Below are 9,423 nucleotides of genomic sequence, written 5' to 3' on the forward strand. Positions count from 1 at the left end.
ACGAAGAGGCAGCCAACAGAGATTGCCAAACTTGATTACCTGCATAGGTTCACCCTGCAGAGATACTGATGTGGAAAAGTTCAGCTTAGATTTTTTTTCCTCCATGGCAGACAAGGTGGACTCCTTCAATCTCCTATCTTTGGCTCTAGACACCCTCCCCACCCCCCACCCCCACCCCCTGCCAGGTGGTAAATCTGCATCTGTCCAGTGACCCAGGCTGGAGTTTGCACTGTTTTATCTGTTACTTAGGAAGAAGAAACCCTGCTCAGCCCTGAAGCCCCAAGGAATCCCCACACCAAACCCTCTCTTTTCTCCAGTTGGCATATTTCCTCTTGCATTTCCAAGCTCAGCTGGGTGGCACCTCCTCCATGAAGCCTTCCTGATCTACAAGGCAGGGATAGAGGCTCCTCTCTGATTCCTACAGTGCTAGTAAGAGGCACCCCTTCTTGCCCCTCCCACACATCACCAGGCTGGCGCCTTCACTGCATCTGAAGTCTTTGTGCTCAGGGGCTGGATCTTAGCCATCCATTTATCTCCAGCACCCTGTAGAGTATCTGGCACATAAGCAAGTGCACAATAGACTTTGAGCAAAGATACGAATTAGCAAATGACACCTGTCTGTCCTCTGAATTGTCCATACTCTCTAATTCTCCAAAAGGTGAGAGCCATGAGTTAGACAGAAGAGGCAAGTGTTCTGAAATTTCCCTCTTGCTGTTTAATAACCAGAACTGTTTCAGTTTATCAAAGCCTCTTCCTATGAAGAATGCTCCCCCCACCCCTCCATTTTCCTAAAGTAGTATTCAGATATTAATGTAGAAAAATACAATTTCAAACAACCATTTCCCGAGGACATGGAAGTTTCCCAAACCCAGAAAGCCTCCAGGCAAGTTGGAGAGATTATTTGGAGCAGATAATGGTAGGAAATGTCCAGAGTGGCTGAGCTAAAGATAAGAGGACTGTAATGTCCCCTGAGATTTTCCCCGTCATCTGAGGGATTAAATTAGACCTCGGGAGAGAGGGGTCTGGAAGAAGAGACCATTCTCTTACCCTCTACAGTCTCCAGAGAAAATGCCCACCTGTGGAACAGGTCCTCCAGCCCCAGCCCAGAAACCAAAGAATGGACGATGAGCAGGAAAACATCTGGTTGTATCTTCTGGAATTCTAGGATTGGTTCTGATCAATACTGGAGCAGAACAAGTCCAGGAAAGGGAAGGGAAGGGGTGTTAGACCCAGACCCCAGTTCTCCTCAGTAACAAAGGGTCAGACTTCCCCATGGGTCAGGCCCCTCTTCACCTTCACCCATTCAGCAAATACTTCCCAAGCACCTACTACATGCCAGGAAATTCTAAGTGCAAAGAACACAGGACTTTCTTTTCTTTTAAGAGTTTCATGGTCTAGTGAGATAGAAAGACAAGAAATCAATAGCTGTAAGACGATGTATGACAGAAATGTGCACAGATCACAGGATGTTATGTGCAGAGTGGGGATGTGCTTCCGGAAACAACGTACAGAGACCTGGCTAGTGAAGACCAACCAAAATAAACTTCTGGCTGCACAACAGTTGCACCAGGTCAACTAAAGAGATACAAGGATGTGGGAGGGAAGATATAGTCAAGATGGGAGGAAAGGACCTCAGTTTGATTTATTGACTTGGGTTTAGGGCTTTGCTCCCACCTGTTCAGACAGGTGTTCAGTATCACCTGGTGGGAGTGTATCTGGTCCTTCCACTTACCCCTTGCGGTGGGGGGTGGGGGGAGACTTTGCCCTCTCCCAGGGGCTATATTGACTCTAGAATCATCAGATTTCTTTTGCTGCTTGCCTGTGTCCTCTGTTGTCTGTTTCTAAGAAGGTGCTTCTATGGGGAACTGGTAATAGGAAAAGAAATTACTTCTAATTCTACCCCACAGGGCCACTAAGAGCCAACACAAAACTCTTCTACATGGCACATCCCCATATCGTTGAAAATAGCTATTGTTATCTCCCCTGCATTCCCCCCGCATCACTTCTTTAGACTAAAAATCCCGTTTCTTAATCCTTCCCCAGAGTGACCTATTTTCAAATCCACCTGAACACTTTTTTCTCACTTTTAGATTTGTATTCACCCTTCTTAAAAGGTGGAACCCATAACTGAATGTAATAAGCCACATGTAATCATATCAGTACAGAGTAGAATAGGAACATCACCTCCCTTGTTTTCCATCCCATATTCCTGATAACACAACGAAAGATAGAATTTGTTCTTTTGGTAACTACGTCATGTTCGTTGAGTCCCAAAAAGCTTACCATAAGTTCAAGCCCTGAGGTGGCCTTTTTTTTTTTTCCTATTTCTGCTGCTGCTCATCCACATCTTACCCACCCTACATCTGTGCAGTCACTTTGTGAGCCAAAGTACTAAACCTAGGCAGTGGCAGAAGAATTAACATGCACACCTGCCGACTTGGGGCCCTAACTGAGAAACCTCACAGGGAAAGAAAGGCTATCCCGGCTCTCCAAAATGCGGAGCAGACCAAGAAGCTACTGGGAAGCAGGTGATGAAGGCTCCAATCTGTAAGCAGCCCAATGGGTACCCCCGCTTCAGGCCGTGGGCTCTGATGTCCCCATCAGGTTTCTGGGAACAAGTTGTCTCCTTGTGTCACACTTAACTTTCCCGTTTCACCCCTAGGAGACAAGCCCACTCCAAGTGTTGTGCCATAGCGGCTCTTGGAAACGTCTTTTCTGGTGCCCCTTTCCAGGAGAAAGAATTACAATTGATTCCACAGACCTTTATGAAGGATGTCAGGCACAGTGCTGGGAATGGAGGCAGAGCAGCAAAGTTAGAGGAGATTATAACCAGAATCTAGTCCAGAGGGACTGATAGGTAATGCTGATGTTAATCAGGTGTCAGAACAGTTGGGAGAGTTTGCAATCTTTTACCTGTTCCCTCGAAAGCCATAGATGTGGCAGTAAGATATGGGTTGGAAGTCACAGCAGAGGGAATGTGTGTGGGGACCCAAGATCTCACAGCAGAGAAGCCCAGGCTCGGGCATGTTGAGGGGGAAGAAGAAATGAGAAACAAGGATAAATAGTGCACCAATCTGAACCGCGAAGCCCTACATTAGAGAAAGTGAATAAATACCCTCATAATGGCAAGCTCCTGAGTGGAGACTGGAGGCAGCCTGTGTTCCTGGTGCAACCACCCTGCCCTCCCAGCTCCCTTCTTTTCTGCCCACAGACACCCTTGAAAGAGTCTGGAAATGCCTCTTCGAGCCTTGGGACTAGAAATGGCGGAGAAGGGAGGACGTCTAGGTGTTTCGCTTCCCGAGCTGATGTTGGAACAAAGAACCAGACTGAGTGGTGGGAAGACGGGTGTCTTTTGTCAAAGCCACCCAGAGGTGCTTCCAACCCCCCTCTAGATTCACCATACAAACCGGTGCCCAAATGGTCCACAGAGCACCTTCCTGGACCTTGTTGAATCAGATTGGGGCAGAGATTAATAACAATAATAATAATAGTAAATATCTGCTGTTATTATTATATCATTATTATTTTTAGGGCAGGGGAGCCCTTCCTGGCTGTGTCAACTGGGTTACAGTCTGTTTCCATTTTTCACAACAAATTTGAAGGTCAAAGATGACCCTTGGAGGGCAAGAATAGAACCAGTAGGACTTATGCTTCTTTTCTGCCCTAGCTACCCACGTCCCCTCCCTTTCCCCGCATTTTAGGGCCATCAGATTTGTCTGCAGTCTGTCGCTCTGATTCTAGTCCTACCTACTCTGGACCAGAGTGAGCTTCTGAACCACAGTGTGAGGGCTCCTTCCTCAGGGTTTTCACTGAAGCTAACCAACCCCCTGTCCTCCCTTACCTTTTCAGAGTCAGCTAAAATGTTGCCCTCTCTCTGGAACCTTCCCTCCGTCTCATAGACAAAAGCTGACATTTCCCTTTTGGGGACTACTCGTAGTGCTTTTCTCGCTGGCTTGTTCTGATGTCTGTTCAGGTATATGCACATCTAAGTCGGGAGCTCCTAAAGGGTAAACACTGCCTCTCACTCACCTGGAACCGAGTTGACGCTTTGATGGGGTGAGGCGGTGAGGGAGAGCGTGACTGAATGAATCTGTGAATTAATGAATGAAATACAGGAAGGGAGACACAAGGACATAGGGTCTCCAACCCACAAGTGTGTGCCTGTTGGCCAGGGACTCTCTGCTTCTCTCTCTACATGACTAGTTGGAAAATGGAAGAGCTGAGACTGTATTAAAGCAAACTGAGTCCAGCTGGCAGGGAAACCATGTGCCCTGACAGCTACGGGGAGGAATCCCCATCCTGAGGAATATTATCACCTGGAAAATCTCCATCCCCTCCCCTTTTCCTTTCTTCCAGAAAGAGCATAGAATGCTCTAGGCAAATGTGACACCATCTGGAAGCAGAGGCAGCCTGGAGAGTTTGTTATAAAGAGCCCTCACGTGGAGGTCAGTAGATCCAGATAAATTACAATCTTGACCCTACCCTGGCTGCATGAACATGAGAAAGAAATTCTCTCTCAGAGCCTCGGTTTCTCCATCTATTTGGTGAGAAATGTGGATTAGGTGATTTCTAAAGAGATTTTGAACAGGTGGGATTCAGTTTTATGCAGGCCTTGGGACAGGACTGCACGAAGATGCCCTAGAGATTGGGTTCTTGAGTTCTCCTCTTGACCTGCAGAAGGGCGGGCTCTCTCTTGCTGCACACCAAGAGATCTGCCACGAAAGCAAATGGAAGTCAGGGTAACATTCTAGGCAAAACGCGCTACAAGTGAGGAAGCTTCAACTTCCCTTGCCCTCCCAGGGCTTCCAGAGGGCACCATGGGGAGAGAGGAGCAGGAAAGGGGAAGGAGGGAGGGCTTGGAGGGGTCACCGCTCAGCAAAGGAAGGTGGAATTAGAATAATAAGGGTTGAGAGCCCAACCTCTTTAACGTTTCCCGATGAGTTTGCTGGCTCTTTCTACAATTCCTTCTGCCTCTCCCCAACATTCCCCTCAGACAGGGTAGTGTTTTCCCACCCCCCCCCCAGGAATAGAAGGGAAGCAGATCACAAAGCCTCCTGGATTACACAGGCCACTGGCTTCTCACAAAAGAGCAGCAAACTCACTCTGTGCCAAATGCCGGGAAAACCCACTGGTTGGGCCTCTGCTTCGACCCTTGGGCCCCTTTCTACGACTGTCCCTTGAAAGGCTGTCGGCCCTCTGGGGCATTCCGGAAGTGCAGGGCTAGGAAGCCGGTCAGGGCTAAAAGCTCAAAGACCACCTATTGCCACTGCGCACTCGCATGGGTGTGTAAGCACGGGAGAGCCACAGGGCCTCTACTCGCCCAGATAAGATCTGCGCCTTCCCCTTGTCCTTCCCCAAGTCTTTGGGAGACCAGAGCCTTCGGGGCCAGTGCTCAGATAACCTGCAGTGTCCCTCCAGTGACAAGAGACCTCACCTCCCTTTTCTGGGGTTTACAGAACAATAAGAAAGCAAGGTTAGCGTGCAGAAGGGCCTGGCCAGCCCTGCCCCCCCGCCCCTGGGGGGGGGGGGTGCGGGTTCTGAGGGGCGGAGCCAGTTGTCCAAGCCCTCCCTCCATTGGTCGGGCCTAGCAGGTAACCCGAAGCGGCGCCAAGAGGTGCATAAATAAAGAGTGAACCTAGTACCACCTCCTTGGAAGGGGCTGAGTCCTTCTTCACCTTTGCCTTGGAAAAACCAGTTTCTCTCTCCTCTATTGTCTGTTACCTGCTTCTCAAAGTTCAACTGAGCCCCTCCGTAGTCCCAACCCTCTCTTCCAGCCACCTGGGCTCCCTCTGCTCCAGCTCCACTTTTCTCTGCTTCCATATGTTTTTTTTTTTCTTAAAGGGAGAAGGACTCTTCGGGACTGGCCCTCCCGCCTCCCTCAGGAACTGGCCTGCGGGACTGGACGCGACACAGTAAGTGTTTCCTCCTTCTTAGTCCCTGTCCTCCAACCTCAGGAGTGAAAGAGCTCTCCGGGTCTCGGAACTCCTATTCTTCCTCTCATACACATGGGTCCTTAGCCATCTCTTTGTTCTGAATCATCTTATGAGAAATCTATTATTCCTCATCAAGCTCAAAGTAGGCCCTGATAGCTGAAGGTACAGACATTCACACTGACAGGTGAGTCTGAAATCTGTGATTTGGGGTGCTTTGGAAAACCAGAGCTGAGTGCCTGTACCTGGAAGATCATTGGACAGTAAGAGTAGAGCATGGGCTGTGGAAAAAAGCCAAACTCACTGGAAGTTGATTATCAACGTCTTCCCAAGCTAAAATTGGGGGACTTGCTTCGATGTAGCCAAATCCCCAGCCAGTTCTATGTTTGGGGGATGATTGCCAGTGATCTCAGGCAATCAGTGTCATCGATAATGGGAATTGGGGTGGTAAGGTGGGTGCTAAGCAGTTAAGCACCAAGATACAGTTCTGTCTGATTTTGAGATTTATCCAACTAGAGGAATGGGGGAGAGGGGGCTGGCTTTTCAGGGCTGGGCTGGAGGGTATAACGGCTATAAAAAGAAATTCAGGACCTGGTTCCGTTGGTTCTCATGTCCAAGTTGGTTTCATTAGGAAGCCAGCCGGGGCACAGTCCTGAGGGCCACTGGGGAGCAGGTGAGCAGTCACTGGATGAACTTACTCAAGCTGAACACATGCATGATTTGCTTCTCTGACCCAGCCCCTCACTGCGGGTGGCCAAGCAGAAAGCACTGGGGCGTCAAGGTGACAAAGGCATGGTGGGCAGAGAATCTTGAACTCTGGGTGTGGGGTCCAGAGTGGGTCAAGCTCCTGATACAGGTTCTGGCTCATCTTTTCTTGTCTCTGCCTTGTCGTAGGTCTGTAGGGCAAGGGTGGATGATAAGAGAAGGGCCTACCTTTTCTGGACTGTCTAATGTCAACGCCACCTCCCATGTGCATGGCCTTTCGCGGTTAAAGTGCTTTTACAGACACTGTTGTCTCCGGAGTATGTACCCTAGAGGCCCAAAACCCCCCACGAGGGTGAGACTGTGCACATTCCAACAGAGGACTTGAAGAATCTGGTGGACCATACACGTTGGGAGGGTAAGAGTGGCATGACGGGGTCTGAAGGGAGACAAATGGACCCCTTTGCTTTCCGAGTTGGACTGAAATCCAAAGAGAAAGCAGAGAACCCTCCCATTCCGCTGCCTTCTGCCATCATTTATCAGAGTCAGCCAGGCTGGTCTCTTTCTTCCCTTGACTGTGAAATGGGCCACGGGCAGTGCGGGAGGATTACAAAGTCTAGCTAATTCACAAGCAGGGCACGTTTCTCTCTCACGATCGAGAATTGTGAGTATTTGTGAAGAAGGCTGAGTGGGAGAGAATGGGCCAGGCTTCTTCTTGTCGGCACCCAGATCCCTGCCCCCAGCATCCCCTGTATTCACCCTGACCAAGGAAAGCCAGGCCCTTCCTCAGCGACAGAAGGAACACCCAAGCCCTTGTTTAAGAAGAGCCTTTTTTTAGAGGCCCTACACCCAGGGGGCTGGATCTTGGGGGAGGAGCCACATTTTAAGCTAGTGTCTCCCTATATCGGGTCGGAACAAGCCCCAGGAAGAAAGTATTCCAAACAACAGGGTGGATCTGCCCAAACTCACCCAGTCTGCATGTTGGTGCTGAGAACAGCCTTTTATGGGGCTTGCGCTGAGCCACAGGCATGCCTGAACACCGCGAGGAAGAGGCCGGAACAGCAACTAAACAGCAATTGTTGGATGGGCATTGCTTTTAAGAGGATGGAAAGCCTCAGATAGGCTCCAGCCTCCCTGTTTGGTTCAGCCCCTGAAAGCCAGGGCTACCTCCTCTCTCCCCACATCCCCCATCACCACGCCCAAAGATTTTATGCTTGTTTCCAAGCAGATCTGGCAAAGGATGCGGGGTCGCTGGAAAGTAGACATCCTAGATATGTGGGTAGGGGTGAGACCAAAGAGTCTCACCCTCCTCTGCCCACCCCTGCCCTCAGGAGTGGGCCTGGCTCCAACCCCGGCATTCTGGTGTTTCCATAGCTCCTCACCCCCCTCCTCCTGGTTTCACACTGGCAAACGGGCCCACAAAGTACTGTTCCTGCTCTTTGGTGCATTCCGGAAAGGAGTGCCCTTCCCCTGCATTCCATCACCTTGGGAAGCACGCTCATTATAGATGGATTTTTCCCTAGCAGTTTCAGAGCCCCTGCCTCCCCCAGCCAGGACCAACCACATTGAGCTCAGTCATGGCACATGCAGGGGGCCCCAGACAAAGGGAGCAGACAACCAGCAGCCCAACTAGGGATCTACAGAGAAGGTTCTCCAGGGACTTGTCTGGGATGACTGCTTTGAGGGCAAGAGGCAGCAAGAGCCCCGAGCCCAGCAGCCCCAGCCCTATGGCTCAGCACTGTCTGCCTGGGCTGCAGGCAGGCACGGGAGTGTCTCGGTGAGCTGGCTCCTGTGGCCACCCAGCTGCACAGGACCCTGGGGAGGGCTGTGAGTACACACACAGGTCCTCCACGGCTCCCGAGACCGTGTGTCAAAGATCCCTCGGGCCTTTAGCCGAGGCAATAACCCTACACGCAGAGGCCAGGGTGGCCACGTGGCCCACCCTCTGGGAAAAAGAACCCCAGACATTCCATGTGTTTCTCTTGTCCTTCATTCCACCGGAGTCTGTCTCGTACCCAACCAGATTTCAGTGGAGTGAAGTTCAGGAGGCGTGGAGCAGACACCGCGGCAGCAGCAGCGGCCGCAGCGGCAGAGAGGAGCTCCGACTTAGGCAAAGAAAGGCCCAGGGAGGGATGTGAGCGGTGCAGGAGACATCTGGAGCGCATCTCCTCCTGCAGAAGGGGGTGGGGTGGGGGGCGCAATGGGCAGATTGCAAAAAACACCACAGATGGGAGCCGCTTATTCCTCCTTGTCTAAAATTGATGCTTTGGAAATGTGTGTTTTCTGTAACTTACAAAGATTAAAAGTTGCCTGCCTGCTGGAAAGCCTGCCTCTGTGATTCATGCTGTGGGGTGCCGACTCCCCCGGCCTTCTAAGTCACCTCCTCTTTGGGCTAGAATGGAGACAGGAGCTTGAACAATGGCCACAGGCTCCTCTCTCCGGGGTGCCCCAGGCTGGTGGCCTGAACTCTGTTTGCAAGCTGCTAGGAGCCCTGCTACCCTCAGCCTCCCCACGGTGCCAGCAGGACCTGCAGAACGGGGTAAAAAACTCAATTAAGATTTGTTTAAACCCATTTATATTGTAATAAAATAAATGTAAATAAGATTTAAGTGAAGGCAGACTGCAGATATTTCAGATGCTATACAAGATATATCTCATATAGTATGGGCGTAAATTCCGCTAAGGTTAATGCACTTAAACATATTTGACACATAAAAATGTCAGGTCCACCATTAATCATTTACCAATTGTAATTGCCTTTATATGGGTCTCTTCTCCCCAAGACATATGC

General features: G+C 50.3%; 1 long non-coding RNA gene across 1 annotated transcript; it reads left to right on the forward strand.

Annotated features, from left to right (window-relative positions):
* Window positions 1-5,641: 5,641 nt before the first annotated feature.
* Window positions 5,642-8,956, forward strand: LOC147572588 (uncharacterized). The gene is made up of 2 exons (XR_015245964.1): window positions 5,642-5,912; window positions 6,825-8,956. It is a non-coding gene; the product is annotated as an uncharacterized LOC147572588 (long non-coding RNA).
* The last annotated feature ends 467 nt before the right edge of the window (window positions 8,957-9,423 follow it).

The sequence above is a fragment of the Puma concolor genome, chromosome E4, assembly GCF_028749965.1.
Source record: "Puma concolor isolate L17-30 chromosome E4, mPumCon1.1.hap2, whole genome shotgun sequence".
NCBI classification, from domain to species: Eukaryota; Metazoa; Chordata; class Mammalia; order Carnivora; family Felidae; genus Puma; species Puma concolor.